The sequence below is a fragment of the Anser cygnoides genome, chromosome 1 (genome assembly GCF_040182565.1).
Source record: "Anser cygnoides isolate HZ-2024a breed goose chromosome 1, Taihu_goose_T2T_genome, whole genome shotgun sequence".
Classification (NCBI taxonomy): Eukaryota; Metazoa; Chordata; class Aves; order Anseriformes; family Anatidae; genus Anser; species Anser cygnoides.
Window position 1 is genome coordinate 168658736 of NC_089873.1, and position 16156 is coordinate 168674891.

Consider the following 16156-nt stretch of genomic DNA (forward strand, 5'->3'; position numbering starts at 1 on the left):
TATTGGCAGAGATCATTAACCAGCCTTGCAGTGCCTATTAATGTATAGCTAAAGAAAAAGAAGGGATTAAGCTTTCTTTTATTTTTATTTTTTTCTCATCAGTTTTACTCATTTTGCTATCACTAATTCTTTTTATATAAATGTTCAGGTTAATTTGAAAAAATACAATAGAAGAATAATGGGCAGCAATCTCCTCTAGGTAGTCATCTTTTGTCATCTTTTGTTGGAGTGTGTTTTTCTTTCTTTTTAATGTAAAACAGTATAAATATAACAGTGATGTTGCATAGATTAACTGAGTAAACAAATTTCATGTATGCACAGACTAACTTCCATTCAGTAGTCAGCTTTTGTGCTGGAAACAAGAAATAAATATACACAGATGCTAACAGATCATCTTGGATGAATTGAATTGGTAGCTAATCCTCTACCATCCAATGGGGAAATGCAGATTTAGAAACATATGAAGTCACTACTTTCAGCTTTCACATGAACTTTGATCATTTTCAGAACCAAAAAAATGCACACACTGAAACAAAGTTGATCCACAGATAGAGAACGTTTGTCCTGTAATCCCTGTATTGTTGCTGCTTTGGGTCTAAATCAGAGATTGTTCACAGATTCACAGATTTCTCTAGGTTGGAAGAGACCTCAAGATCATCGAGTCCAACCTCCGACCTAACACTAAGTACTCCACTAAACCATATCCCTAAGCTCTACATCTAAACGTCTTTTAAAGACCTCCAGGGATGGTGACTCCACCACCTCCCTGGGCAGCCCGTTCCAATGCTTAATAACCCTTTCGGTAAAGAAGTACTTCCTAACATCCAACCTAAAACTCCCCTGTCGCAACTTTAGCCCATTCCCCCTCGTCCTGTCACTAGGCACGTGGGAGAATAGACCAACCCCCACCTCTCTACAACCTCCTTTCAGGTAACTGTAGAGAGCGATGAGGTCGCCCCTGAGCCTCCTCTTCTCCAGGCTGAACAAGCCCAGCTCCCTCAGCCGCTCCTCGTAAGACTTGTTCTCCAGACCCCTCACCAGCTTGGTCGCCCTTCTCTGGACTCGCTCGAGCACGTCCATGTCCTTCCTGTAGCGAGGGGCCCAGAACTGAACACAGTACTCGAGGTGCGGCCTCACCAGAGCCGAGTACAGGGGCACAATCACTTCCCTCGACCTGCTGGCCACACTGCTTCTTATACAGGCCAGGATGCCGTTGGCCTTCTTGGCCACCTGAGCACACTGCTGGCTCATATTCAGCCGACTATCCACCAATACTCCCAGGTCCTTCTCGGCCAGGCAGCTTTCCAGCCACTCATCTCCCAGCCTGTAGCTCTGCTTGGGGTTGTTGCAGCCCAGGTGCAGGACCCGGCACTTGGCCTTGTTGAACTTCATGCAGTTGACCTCAGCCCATCGCTCCAGCCTATCCAGATCCTCCTGCAGAGCCTTCCTGCCCTCGAGCAGATCGACACACGCACTTAGCTTGGTGTCGTCTGCAAACTTACTGAGGGTGCACTGGACGCCCTCATCCAGATCATCAATAAAGATATTAAAGAGGACCGGCCCCAGTACCGAGCCCTGGGGGACTCCACTAGTGACCGGCCTCCAACCAGATTTGACTCCATTCACCACAACTCTCTGGGCCCGGCCATCCAGCCAGTTTCTAACCCAGCGAAGCGTACGCCAGTCCAAGCCCCGAGCAGCCAGTTTCTCGAGGAGAATGTTGTGGGGAACGGTGTCAAAAGCCTTACTGAGGTCAAGGTAGACCACGTCCACAGCCTTTCCCTCATCCACCAAGCGCGTCACTTGGTCATAGAAGGAGATCAGGTTCGTCAAGCAGGACCTGCCTTTCATAAACCCATGCTGACTGGGCCTGATCGCCTGCTTGCCCTGCAAGTGCCGCGTGATGACCCTCAAGATAATCTGCTCCATGAGCTTCCCCGGCACTGAGGTCAAACTGACAGGCCTATAGTTCCCCGGGTCTGCCCTCCGGCCCTTCTTATAGATGGGCGTCACATTGGCTAGCCGCCAGTCAACCGGGACCTCCCCCGATAGCCAGGACTGCCGATAAATGATGGAAAGCGGCTCGGCCAGCTCCTCCGCCAGTTCTCTCAGTACCCTTGGGTGGATCCCATCCGGCCCCATCGACTTGCGCACATCCAAGCTCCGTAGCAGGTCGCCAACCATTTCCTCATGGATAGCGAAGGCCACATCCTGCTCCCCATCCCCTTCCACCAGCTCAGGGCACTGGGTGTCCGGAGAACAACCGGTATTGCCGCTAAAGACTGAGGCAAAGGCGGCATTAAGCACCTCAGCCTTTTCCTCATCCTTAGTAACTAGGTTTCCCCTCGCATCCAGTAAAGGATGGAGATTCTCCCTAGTCCTCCGTTTCGCGTTGATGTATTTGTAAAAGGATTTTTTGTTGTCTTTAAAAGGATTTTTTGTTGTCTTTTTGTGTCATCTGTCTGTGTCATCTGTTGATGATACAGAGTTGTGATTGGGAAGCACCTGAAGTTGTATTTTACATTAGCCTATATCTAAGCTGTTTTCGCCTGAATGAGACTTCCCTGAGCAGATAGCATTTTTCAATGCTAAAATTAGCCACAGTTAGACCAGACCAAAGTTCAGATTTCTCCTATTTTTTTCTAGTCGCAGGTATTTAGGGAAAAATTGCAAGAAATGGCATATATAGATAAATATTTTTCATTGTTATTCCCTCCCAGCTCCCAGTTTTACTTTTCTTGTGCTGAATTTTGCTTTTCCTCACAGGTTTGACTAGGACCTTTTCATTTTTAGTTTTATTGCAAAAACTTCCCAAGCTATCACCTTCCTTTTAATCCAGCCTCCAGATGTTTTGCTTGGATGTCTTTCTGCTTCCCCTAATCCTTCATAGGAACCATAAAGTCCATCTTCCTCCCCAACAAAACTGTCCTTCCAACAGCTGCTTTCTAGGGAGTTGAAGCAAAAACATCTTTCTTCATGTTCTGTTTGAATTCTCTCTTCCGTTCAGCACAAGAAATCTGTCTCCTCCTCTATCTTCCTCTCTTTTCACCTCCTCATTTTTTTCTACTTTACTGGCCCTTCCTGACTATTCTTTAAGCATTAGTTTCAGCAGCTCTGCTTCATCTCTCCCTCCTTATCTGTTAATATTTCTATCCCATACTGTCATCTTTTCTATTGCTGTGCTTCCTTTTCCATGGAATCATTCATCCTGGTGCTCTCAGTCACAGTCCAGTCCTTCAGGAGAGTCTCAGATCTACTTTTCTCCCTCCAAATGTGCTTATCATTTCTGCTCTCTGTCCTGCCTCCTCTCTCATGTTTTTCACTCACAAGGTTTCCTGTTAAATCAAACCTTTTCTGCAGCATTGAAAACCAGATGGGTTTGCAGAGTTTTCTCTTGTATACCTGAGCTGCTAGTAGCATACAATCACAGAAAGCTCATCTAGCTCCAACCCCCTGCCATGGGAAGGGACACCACCCACCAGACCAAGTTGCTCAAAGCCCCATCCAACCTGGCCTTGAACACCTCCAGGGATGGGGCATTCACAGCGTCTTTGAGAAACCTGTTCCAGTGTCTCACCACTCTTATAGTGAGGGATTTCTTCCTTATATTTCTTGTATGTTTGCTTTCTTTTAGTTTAAAACCATTATCCCTTATCCCCTATCTTTCCTTTAGGCTCCCTTTAAATAAGACTTCACTGAGGTCTCCCCAGAGCCTCCTCTTCTCCTGGCTGAACAACCCCTGCTTTCTCAGCCTCTCTTCACAGGAGAGATGCTCCAGCCCTCTGAGCATCCTCTGGACCTGCTCTAATAGGTCCATGTCTTTCTTGTGCTGGGGACCCTAGAGCTGAAAACAGTGCTCCATGTGGGATCTCACAAGAGCAGAGCAGAGGGGGAAGATCACCTCCCTTGTCCGGGGGGCCACACTGCTTTTGATGCAGCTCAGGATAGGGTTGGCTTTCTGGGCTGCAAGTACACATTGACAGCTCATGTTGAATTTTTCATCCACCAACACCCCCAAGTTCTGTGCAGGGCTACTCTCAATCCATTCGTCACCAAGCCTGTACATTTGGGATTGCCCCTGCACATGGGTTGGATCTTGTATTTGTCCTTGTTGAACTTCATGGGTTCCATTTGGGCCCACTTTTGAAGCCTGTCGAGGTCCCTCTGTATGGCGTCCCCTTCCTATAAAGTGTCAACTGCACTACTCAGCTTGATGTCATCTGAAAACTTGTTGAGGAGCACTCGGTCCCATTGTCAGAGAATCACAGAATCATCAAGGTTGGAAAAGACCTCCAAGATCATCTGGTCCAACCATCTCCCTACCACCAATGTCACCCACTAAACCATGTCCCTAAGCACCAGGTCCAACCTTTCCTTGAACACCCCCACGGACGGTGACATGTCTATGTCACCAATGAAGATATTAAACAGCAAGGGTCCCCTGAGGGACACCACTCTTCTCTGGTCTCCACCTGGACATTGAGGCTTTGAGCGCTACCCTTTGGATTTGGACATCTAACCAATTGCTTATCCACCAAACAGTCCATCCCTCAAATCCATGTCTCTCCAACTTACAGAAAAGAATGCTGTGTGGGAACGTATAAAGGGTTTTGCACAAGTCCAGGTAGATGATGGCAGTTGCTCTTCCCATGTCCCCAGTCACTTCCCTGTCTTCCATAAGCCTTAATATGGTTTCTAAGAGGATCTGCTCCATAACTTGACCAGGCACAGAGGTGAGCATCCCATCAGGTCCTGGATCACACACTGCATTCCCTAGGTATCATGCTACAAAAACACCCTTCAGTCAGACTGGGTCTTGTTGCAGGATTAAAACCTCTCAGTTCACCTAGTTTAAACCAAAATCAGGATTGGAGCATTTTAGGAACTTATTAAAAACACATAATTAGAAGATAATCAGAAGACTATACATCCGGGATCAGTGTTGGTAATACAACACTGGGCATTTGCAAAGTCTTACTGAATACGTACACATTTTTGACAGCTTTCTGTAATCCCAAAACACTCTAATCTCAGATGTGCACACAAGCATGCAGTTACATGCACACTTCCCTACCATCTGTGAGGCAAAGATCACTTTCTTCAGTGGTCACCATTGTTCTCTGGTCATCCAAAACCTTGAAGAGTGTTTGAAGATTTTTTGTGCATGATGACCACCAGGCATTATTATATATTTAAGTATTCCAGCACATTAAAATACCATGAAAAACTCTTTCCTCGCCTTTTTCCCCCTGTTCAGCAATAGTGTGTGTTGCTCAAAGGTGCAATTAGAAGCACAGCAGGTAGCAACAACTATGGATAAGGTTGCCCGAGAGTTTCCATTAAAACCCCATCTTCGGTTTCTCGAAGTTTGTCTATATGTTAACCATTTAGGCTAACATTTTACATGCTGAATTTCTGCCTCAGGCTGTTTCTTTTATCTTTTTTTTTTTTGTTGTTTTCTTTTATTACTTTGAGAAAAGTTTCAAGAAAAACTATTCCTCTCTTCCTGAAAACGAGAGTAGAGAAAAAATGTAGCATTTTCCATGCTGAAAAATTTATTCCAGCTTTTTTGGTGCAAAACTCTAGAACCTCTCTGGCATTGTGCCATGAGCCTTGGGTTTAGTTTGGACAGTTGTCCATTTTTTGGTATTCATAAGCACTTGCAGAAAACCAGCCAAGTTTGGAGGTCTGAAAAAAAAATCAAAATCCCCTTAAGGGGTAAAAAACACAAGAAAGAGTGGCTGGGGAAAGGCAAGGAGAAGCTTTGCTGGGATTTTGAAATAAAAGAGATCCAGGCAGAATTTGTACTGTGGAAGGGAACAAGGAGAGGCTCTGATAGAGAGGAGCAAAACGGCCTGGCATGGTAGCAATACATTCCCCTACAGACTCTGGTCCAATTAGCCTGAGTCTTTCCACTGCTTTCCTCTCAGATGATATCCACAAATACTACTGGCAAATCATGTCCCTCTAGCGGCAGATTTTGTCAAAGATAATATCCCTAAAATTTGTTCTCCATACTTCATAGAGTTGCTCCATTCACCGAAGGGCGTTCCAGAAGCTCCCCCTGGTGATGGTGCACCAAAGACCTGCACAACTTTGGTATTTCTGTTTTTTCAGGTTCAGGTGTTTTTTCACTCTTACGGGTTTTAAAGTTTTCAGAAGATGCAGCAAGTTGCAAAATCCAGCATTCAAAATATTACATACTTAAATTTGCCACCTGAACTTCAGCTTCTCATGTATGTAAGCTCCCATAAAGACACTGGCACAGACTATTTGTATGTTACTACATCTGTGTATAGACCTAGGAGAAATAACAGGATTTCATCTTTTCACAGCTTACACATGCCGTATTCCTATATGTTGATAGACTCATAACTAGTAAACGCAGTACCTGTTGCTACAGATTTTGCTGTGACTTAAAACAGGTAATACTACTAGATTATGTTATCCGCCACCCATTTTTTTAAAGTACAGTCTACTGTATTTATATACACATACACGCTATATTTCCACCAACTGTAAAGTTTATCCCACAAATGTTAATGCAATTTGTAGTACAAAGTTACAAATCTAAGAACCATTCCGTATGTTTAAAGGTCAGATTGTATGGTCTGTTTGTATAATTTATGCTATGGAAGAGACTCTTAATTAAAACCAGTAATGTTGCCTTTTTCGTTTCATGGGAAGCGATTATCCTTTCTGCATTTCAGTAGATTTTGGATCTGAGTTGCACCAGGGTGGAGAGTTTCTAGATTAGCTGTAATTTTTTGTTGTTGGACACACATCTTCCTAGGCAGTACGTACTCCAACCTGTCTGCCTCCACCTTCCTACCCCTCAAAATGTTTGCTATGTGAATCTCAATCCCTCTGTTACCGCAGTGTCTGGAAGAAATATTAGTGGTTCTTGGAAAGGAGAAGCAGGTTGGCAATGGCTAGCCAGGGAGAGAAGCAGGCTTGTGTTCGGGGAGGAACCCCTGTCACTGGAGATAGCGCATATATTTAAGAACTGGAGTAAACAGTAATTCTTACCAGAATGGAGAGCTAAAATACAGGTTGCAAGATATACTTTGCAGCTTAGAATTGAGAAGGAGGTTGTTTCAGACAAAGTAGCTTGTGTTGGCAGTCTTCTACTGAAATCTCCAGAAGAGTCAGATCTAGCGACTCACTAGTGACACGTGTAGATTTTTTCGCCACAGAAGCACGCACACTTCAAATATTTATCAGCAATGGATTTAGCATTATATATATTTCTTGTTAGCAGCCGGTTTGGAAGGGAAACGAGGTAGATATGTATTCCAGCTTTGTTTGTGAAGCCAAGCATAAGGAGGATTAGGAAGGCCATTTCAACATGTCCTGAGTCCCTACACCTATTGGAAGCTGTTAGTTCCTTGTCTTCAGCGCCAAGAATGCCTCTGGCCCTTCAGTTCTGTACTCTCGTCAGCCTTGAGCTTTGATCTAGTTCCTTTTAACCCACAAATTTGGATCCAGCTGAAACACATGCATAAAACTTCTCGTTTACTTTATCCCTGCCTTGGGTTTTATTGTGAGTTGGACCAACCTACTGGAAACTTTCTGGTGTCTTATATATCTCTAGACTGTTGAAATGTGTTAGTTGCAATCTGCTACTATTTTTGTAGTGGCTTTGCGGTATTTTATTTAATATTAAATATAATCTGTCATTGTTTTCCCTGTTTACTTTTGGTGATACAGTATTTCTGTATTTTATGCTGAGCGTGGTTTGAATCTCAGTAGTCTCAGTAGTTCGGTTTTTGCATAGATGAGATCCCACAACATTCCAGTAGCTGGGAAGGAACAAAATCCTTTGTCTAAAAAAAAAATGGTGTTGTATGTTTCTGTATACAAACCAGCGACAGAGATGCTTACATATGTGCATGTATTCCATCCATGCAATTGCTCTCACCTTTACATTTCTACACATAGCTACTCTTCTACAGGTTTCGTGCGAATTAATGTGATTGGTGAAATGATTTTAAATATTGCCTTTGATGGGATCCTAGCAATTAATATTCTCTGGTAGATTAGTTACACTGTGTTTGGTGCCAATTCCCATTCTTTGTGAACTATAGCTATGCTGGGTGCAGTTAACTGCTGTAGCCATATAGTCCCATAAAATCTCAATAAAATCTGAAAACTGTGGTGTATGGGTAATCTTGCCATAAATTGTAATAAAAATTACCCCTGTAGACTCGATATTCTGACCATTAAGTTCATGGATACTGCTGCTTTGTACATAAAGTTATATGAAATAAATCGACCAATTCTGCTGCCCCTACCAGACACCGAGCTGTTTTGATTGAAAATCTGATAGGTGCGCCCAGAGCATTTTTCAGCGCACAAAGTGCTTATAATGAACTTTAAATAGGAAGAAAAATACCCTACGTGTGCTTCGTATAGTACGTACCAGCTTACGAGGAGAAAATCGTGGACGCCGTCATTCCCACAATGAGTGCATTTGCTAGGTCTCTAGAGGCAGGATTTGGTTTCCTGAGACACCTGTCTGAAACACGCTAGGTAAACCTGAGCATAGCACTTAATCTCCGAGGACTTTGTTTCAAGCATCTCGCGTACATCTATGTCTGAAAGTGTTGTTTCCATCATTCAAAACACATTGCAGCCTCTGTGATGCTCTCCTTCAGCGTTTTCCTGCTGGAGGACTTGGCGTGGGGCTCCTGTTCTCTGGGAACCTGCCAAGAAGGAGGATTTTCAGAAAAGGTTGGGGCTTGCTGGCTGCAGAGTTACACAGGCAGTTATTTCAGGTACTGAACTGTGCCACACACCAAAGACAGAGAGCAAAGTTATGTTTGAGACACTGTGGTATTCATAACTGTTGGCAGATCGCTGATTTTAATGATGATTACTGTGTCCCCCTGTGAATTCCTCCTCTTCCAGTCGAGCCGGTTTGGCCAGGGATCATTTTGTTCAACATTGCTGCTGGGAACCGAGATGTCACCTCGGCATTAGTGGTGGAAGGGGACAGAGAGTGGGAGTGAGTGAGTGGGAGCAGGGCTGCTGCCATTGTCCCATCTTCAGGCACTTCTGAGATGCCCCAGAAACTTTTCCTCCTTTCTCAGGAAACTAAGGCATGACCGAGTCACCTGCCGAAGGCTCCTCTCGTCCTCCCCCCAGCAAAGAGTGGAGGTGTAATTTTCTCAACTGTATTTTCCAGTGCCATCCTTCTGGGAGTTTGGCAGCAGATGGCACCTTGCTGCCTCCCTCTGCACACACACACGTAGTAATTAGGTCCTTGAAAATGTAAATTTGGGGGCATGGGGTAATACTTGGTTTTTCATTCTTAATGGAGGTTAGTGCAGAGCGACTGCCACTTAAAACTAGATAGGATCTTCTTTTAGCTGCCGTATGCCATCTTGCACTGGAAGCAACGGGAGAGGAAAAGTTTTGAAGTTTCAAAGAAAATAGCAAGCGTGGCTCTTTCAGGCTTATTTGAGGTACCTCAGAAGTACTAATTTCTGCAGAATTTAATTCCTGCAGACCTAGTGGTGGAATGTCAGGGCCACTGGGAAACCCCACCATGAGCAATCACTTTGGCCAGCACGTTGAATACTAGGTGTTTTTCAGAGAAAGCACAGTGGGGAGTTTAATGTGTGAAACAAGAGCAAACCAGCTCTGAATTTGGAAATCATTCACAAAGCAGAAATAGATTTTTAATTATTTTAAGAGTGCAACTAAGTGGGATTCAGTTTTTATTATGCTGTGGTGTATCAGCAGGCCTACACGTATGTATGTTCGCAAAGCTATTAGCAGAGAAGTTACCTTAAATCAGAAAACTGAGGTATTAAAATAAAATGAGCCAGAGGCTTCAATATTTCAGGATGCTGAAATTTTCTCTATTTTCACACCAGCAAGCATCATCTTGTAATGAGTCATTTCAGCACTAGCTCATACTACGTGGCTTACCTATAAAGAGAGGCAAAACTCCTGATGGTTACTTAGTTTTCTCCTGCTCTTAAATATTTCATTCGTTTTTAACCCAAGGGGCTCAGATTTGCTTTTAAATCAAAAGCAGTGTGTAGATGTGAAATTGCTTCTAGTGGATCTCAGCGAGCCTACCAATGGGATGAATTTTCATCCCTATCACTCGCAGGAAATTTGATTTGAGGAAATCAGATCAGGTTGTGGTAACTGAAAACCGCCTGCAGTTGCAGAGGTATGTCAGTGCACGGCCTGTTTCACCCTCAAGAGGGGACAGATTCAGACCACCTACTACAGGCATCCAGCCCCAGGTTTTTTGATAGTGCATGGCCTAAGCAACCAGGCCACAGCACTTGAGCTGTGTATCTCTAAATTGCTGGGAAAAAGTCGAGTGATTAGGACATGTAAGGGTGGAGCAAACCTCTTTTTGCCATCTCTCGAGGGAGCTCAGGTCTGTTCATTGTCCCAAAATGCTGAGCTTGCTGATGGAAAACAAAACACACCCAAGCATGCCTGGAGTGATTCCCAAATCAAAGTTTCACATGAAGCATGCCTGCCCCAGTGCAAACAGAAGCACACATTTAGAGAGTGGAGTAGGAGAAAAATACTCCAGTTGTGTGGCCCTGTGGCTACATTATTGCCCTGGGAAGGTGAAGGCTGCATCCTGGCCCCTGGATCCAAGGGGTTTGTCCATCCTCGAGCTGGCAGACTGGGTCATTCCTGGGGATTTTGTGCCAGAAAGCACAAAATAAGTCAGCGCTCCTTAAAAACTCGTTGTGGAAGTTTAAATCTGTTCCAGCTTTTTAGAAGGGGTAATTTTGTCCCAAAAAACACAGGATCAGGTATTGTCTGGCCCCTACAGCCAACATAAACTTTATATCAAAAAAACTGTGTTTAATTGGACAGAAATAGAAGCAAACTTATATCTGATCCAGATCAGACTTTCCTGTTGGCAACTGGCTGTTCAGATACAGTATTGATGGTAGACCAAGTTCTGGAGTATTTACAGGCTGGTTGCAACTTTCTTCAGAGCCATTTGCACATTGTACCTTAAAACAAATTCGGGATGAGTTCACTTGTACCACCTAAAAGGAAACTCCTTTTTGGCACAAGTGGTCATTGAGAAGTGATTGCATATATGTACATGTGTCAAGAGCAATTCTCTGCACTTTCTTTGGCAGAAAGGATCAGAAAGTGATGTGGCCACTTGCAGCCTTCTGTACTTGCAGACAGCCTTAAATAACTCTCCTGGCTCACTGGTCTTTCCAGCGTGTAGTGCTAACAGCTTGCTTCTGTAACTCCTGTGCTCTTTCAATGACACCTTTGTCTCATGAAAGCTGTCTCTACCTTGATTCTTTTCTCTTGCCTCACCTTAGCCTCATTCACACGTCACAAAACCACGGGATAGCTCTGTTGGACAAATGTTGCCTTTCAAGAGGAGTAGCAAAGGCAAGAAAACCTGTTCATTTCCAGAGCCTGAGCTTTATTAATTAAATGTGTCTGCCTGTGATAGGGAAGACTTGATTCAGTGGTACGGTGAGGTTTCTTCTGGACCTGCGGTCTTAAATTCAAGGAAAAGCTTGGTCCTCAGAGCAAAGTAGGGCACAAAGCAAGGTTAAAATGCACTGGCATGTTTTGTGGGCTCTCCTTCGCCTTGCTTGCCAATTGTATTCCATTACTCACTTGTCCTCCATGTTTTTCATCTCATTTGCTAAATTATCTCTTGCCTACATCTCTTCCTTATTCCCAGTCTGATGCTCATTAGGCCAATAATTACTCTTAATTCAGCATTTATGAACTGCTGCTGGTATTTATAAACCTTGGTGCCAGCAGTCCGACAGTTGTTCTTAGATGTCCAAGAGAAAGGCAAAGCTGTTGACATTAGTAGGAGTCATGAACTCTGAATGTATAAAAATCCTGTACTGCAGTTAGCATGCTGTAGTGAGTGGTGAGGACGAGATATCTGTTAGGCTTTCGGCCAGTTGGTTATTCACATGGCTCATTTGAGGAAGGAGAATAGTTTTAAAGGCTGCCTTTCCCTGCAGCAGCTGCAGCCATGCTGGGCAGAAGACAGGGAAGCTTATGCCAGGTGTCGGAGGCAAAGCTCAGCCTCCTGGTTACCCACCTCTGCTCACCAGCATCTTGGCCATCCCAGTCTGCAAGCTGGAGAAGGAGCAAGATCCAGCCCATTTTGCTTTTTGATCCACTGGTCTGGTATGGGAGAGTCCTTGGGGCGAGGAGCACCTGTAGGGCCAGCCTGCTCTTCATCACTTGCTCTCCTCCAGTGCTTGCAAAGCACTGACATAAAGGGAGAGCGAAAAATGAGAGGGTTGTAGGAAGACCAAGACTGAGCAGAAGAGGTCGTGAATGGAAAGCGGGACAAAAAAAGGGCTTCTATCTATATGGCTGACATTTAAAAATAAGGGAGTAATCCCTGCATCATTCTCTAATTTAATAATCATCTTTAAATAGGTTTCCTGTGAAAATATAACCAAAACTGGCCTTGAATTCCCCGCCTTTGAATTTGCCCAAAGATCCATTTCCATTCCTAGCATTTCACTCTCACCATGCCCATGTGTCACAACACCTCGTGATGTACTCAGACGTTGGCTTCTGGTGAAGCAAGTAGCATCCATGGGGCAGAATTATCCAGTTTTCCTTAGCTGCAAATGCACAACCCCACTGCCAACTTCATGGCTGCATTAGGAGTATACAGAGTGGATGTACCTCACTGGGTACAAACAAAAAGGTGCTATTTTAGTATAATCAAGTTTTCATCTTAACACATTCCTCAGGTTATCTAGAAACAACACCGAATAGGATAGGAGTCTCAATAATATCTTAAGAGTCTTCCAGCAATCTGTAATAATAACGAAACAGTGCGTCTAATAAGGAACAAAAGTAAGTAAGATACTCTTCATATACATTTAAACAAGCTTTCTGGGTAGGTATATTCACGGTTAAGTGGTCAAAATTGGTGTATAAGAACTATATTATGGACTAAATTACTCGACTTTTGTGATTTTAAGTTAACTCTAGGTTTAAACATAAGAAAGTTTCTGAGCTAGCCACTTGAGACTTTTGCCATAATACAAGTTGGGTTGAGCCACAGTAAATGCAAAGTATTATATACATATTTTCATTACAATTTTAAATTTATTAACAAATATCAGCTTTCAAAAATACGTCACTTTTAAAAATACTTAATTGTTGTATAGATATAAATGCATAACTTCTTGCAATGAGATGCACTGAAAGAAAGACTGAAAAAGTAACAAAATAAGTAATAATCATCTTAAATTGCATTTAACAAGGTAGCCTTATTAGGGTATAAGTATCCTCAGAAGTAGCACCTTCTTTAGGAGTAGCTTTCTGAGGCTAAATCAGCTGACTAGAGGGCTTAGTTGCTCTTAAAACAAGTACTAGGGTATCACTGATGCGCAGAAACACATGGAATACCATCATGACTAAGTTGTGATTTTAAGAAACATAGAATGGTGTTTATTCCACCTAAAATAATAAAATGTTTTGAACAATTTCTGATGTCTGTCTCAGTGCAGCTCATCTTTTATTGTTAACAGTCTTTGCTTTGATAAGGAAAAGGTGTTTGCTTTAGTGTATGTCAAGAAATACCAAGCACTCAGAATGCAGCCAGTATTACTGAGGCACCTAAACTCTGTTAACAGAAAGCTAATAGAAGTACTACTGTGCATCTGTAAATGCACTGTGCTTCAGGAAGGGGTTGTTGCATTAGCTTACTGAACATATTTTAATAGTAATTTCTTTGTGAAGTTCTTTAACATAAATAAAAATGCGGCTGAAGGGTAGTTATAATCACTCACTGTTCTTTCACTCAGAAGTGGTTCATAGCCAAGATATAAATTAAAATTTAAGACCAACTTTCCCTAGAGCCATCACTCATTTAGGGAGTGCTTTCTTTTCAAGAGCCCAGCTATCCATCAGTGCTACTTTTATGGCTGCATAGCTCTTGGAGTGTCCATTTCCCTCCCATTCTTCAGCGTAGCTCAGTCCCTGTTCTAGAGTCAGCAAACACAGCAACTTGAGAAATACTGCAAAATGGGAATTTTAACTGTGGCTTTCAGAGTTCCTTTCTAGCTGTAGACCTAGACCTGGGTGACTTAAATGAAGACAAAGTATACTTTTTTTTTTTTTTTTTTTCTCCACGGTGTTTTAGCTGAACAGAGTTAGGGTTTACAAAGACTGTGTATTTTCACTTTGAAGAAAACAGATTTCTCCATCTGTATGCCTGTAACTATATTTTTGTTCCTACCCTCTCCCCATGTTTTGGCAAGGCTGTTAAGAACCTTCCTGTTGAAAAAGCCCTTGGCATGCCCTTGGCATCTGCCTGCAAGAGGTATTCTGTGATTCTGTGTCCTCTTAAAGCAAGAAAAAATAAAACATGCATTTGAATGTAGGGAACTGCAAAACCTTATTTCTTCAGGGTACTGTAGGCTTTAGTTTGGTGGAAGTTGACTGAGGCCTGGTTGGAGAGCGACTCTTTGTCAGGGGGTGTAGTGATAGGGCAAGGAGTAATGGTTTCAAACTAAAAAAAAAGGTAGATTTAGATTAGATCCTAGGAAGAAATTCTGTACTCAGAGGGTGTTGAGGCACTGGAACGGGTTGCCCAGAGAAGCTGTGGATGCCCCATCCCTGGAGGTGTTCAAGGCCAGGCTGGATGGGCCTTTGAGCAACCTGGTCTGGTCGGAGGTGTCCCTGCCTTGGAGCTAGAGGATCTTTAAGGCCCCTTCCAACCCAAGCCATTCTGTGATCTCTGAAGGGAACCTGTTGTGTAGGGCTCTGCTTCGGCAGAGCTGATGGGGAATAAAAGCTTTCTCAAAACACATGTAGCAAGGCCCAGAAAGTGTCCTCTCTCTGACACTGTGTTGTAGGAGAATACAAGCTAACAAACTGGAACAGTAAGCTCTTTAAATAAATAATCTTGGGTTCCCCTATTTCACCTGGCCAAACAAAATAAACACATTTGTAAACAAATCTCTTGCCTACCCTCCCTGCCTGCTCCTCCCTTGCAGAGTCAGGCATCTCTCCAGTTTTGCTCTCTACTCCAGATGCTTTCAGTGTCTCTCAGAGTTTACTAATCCCACATGGTATTTCATGGGTGAGGAGGACTGTCTCTCTTTACATCACCTCTCAGGTTTGTCTCTGGATCTGTCCCCTGGTACAGGCAACTCCCCAGTTCCTCTTGGGAACATCCCAGGTCACACTTGTGCCCCAGGGTCCCCGTCGCTTCACCTCTTGGTTTCCTCTCCCTGCCCATACTCAGTTGCTCCCCTGGGAAGGGTTATCCTTGCTTCCCTTCCCTGTGCAGGGCAGCAGACAAGATTAAAGGGTAGGCATGTAGCCCACGTTTCTGCTGTCCTTTCCTTTGCTGTCTCTTTTCTTCACAAAACGTACCTCGGGAGGGCTGACTGTGGCTGTCTGCCAGAGCCCACCCAGCCACTCTCTCACTCCCCCTCCTCAGCAGGGCAGGGGGAGAAAATAAGATGAAAGAGGTCATGGGTCGAGATAAAGACAGGGAGATCCCTTACCAATTACTGTCACGAGCAAACCAGACTTGACTTGGGGAAAATTAATTTAACTTATTGCCAATTAAAAACAATTGGGATGGTTAGGACACACACACCCCTTTTCCCAGGCTCGGCTTCACTCCTTCATTCTCTACCTCCTTGCCCAGCAGGAGCAGCAGAGGGGAATGGGGGTTGCGGTCAGTTCATGGCAGTTCATCTGTGCTGCTCCTTCCTCCTCACACTCTTCTCCTGCTTCAGAGTAGGTCCTCCACGGGCTGCAGTCCTTCAGGATAAGCCTGCTCCAGCATGGGCTCACCATGGCTTGCACTTCTTGTCATAAGAGCCTGCTCCAGCGTAGGCTGCAGGTCCTTCAGGATATATCCCCCTCCTGCAGCATGGGCTCCTCCACAGGCTGCAGTGCGGGTGTCTGCTCCACAGTGGCTCTCTCCACAGGCTGCAGGGAAACACCTTCTCTGCTGCGGCATCCTCAGTCTGCAGGGGAACCTCCGCTCTGGTGCCTGGAGCACCTCCTCCCCCTTCTTCTCTTCTGACCTTGATGTTCACAAGACTGTTTCTCACTTTTTTCTTCGCTGCCTGTGCAGTGTTTTGCCCTGTCTTTTGTACATTTTCCCCAAGGTGCCACCACCTTGGCTGCTGTG

The 16156-nt window shown here is 44.1% G+C and overlaps 1 protein-coding gene across 12 annotated transcripts in view; it reads left to right on the forward strand.

Moving 5' to 3' along the window:
* KLF12 (KLF transcription factor 12) overlaps positions 1-16156 on the forward strand; it is a 248643-nt gene that overhangs the window by 152384 nt on the left and 80103 nt on the right. The gene's annotated exons all lie outside the window — the stretch shown is intronic.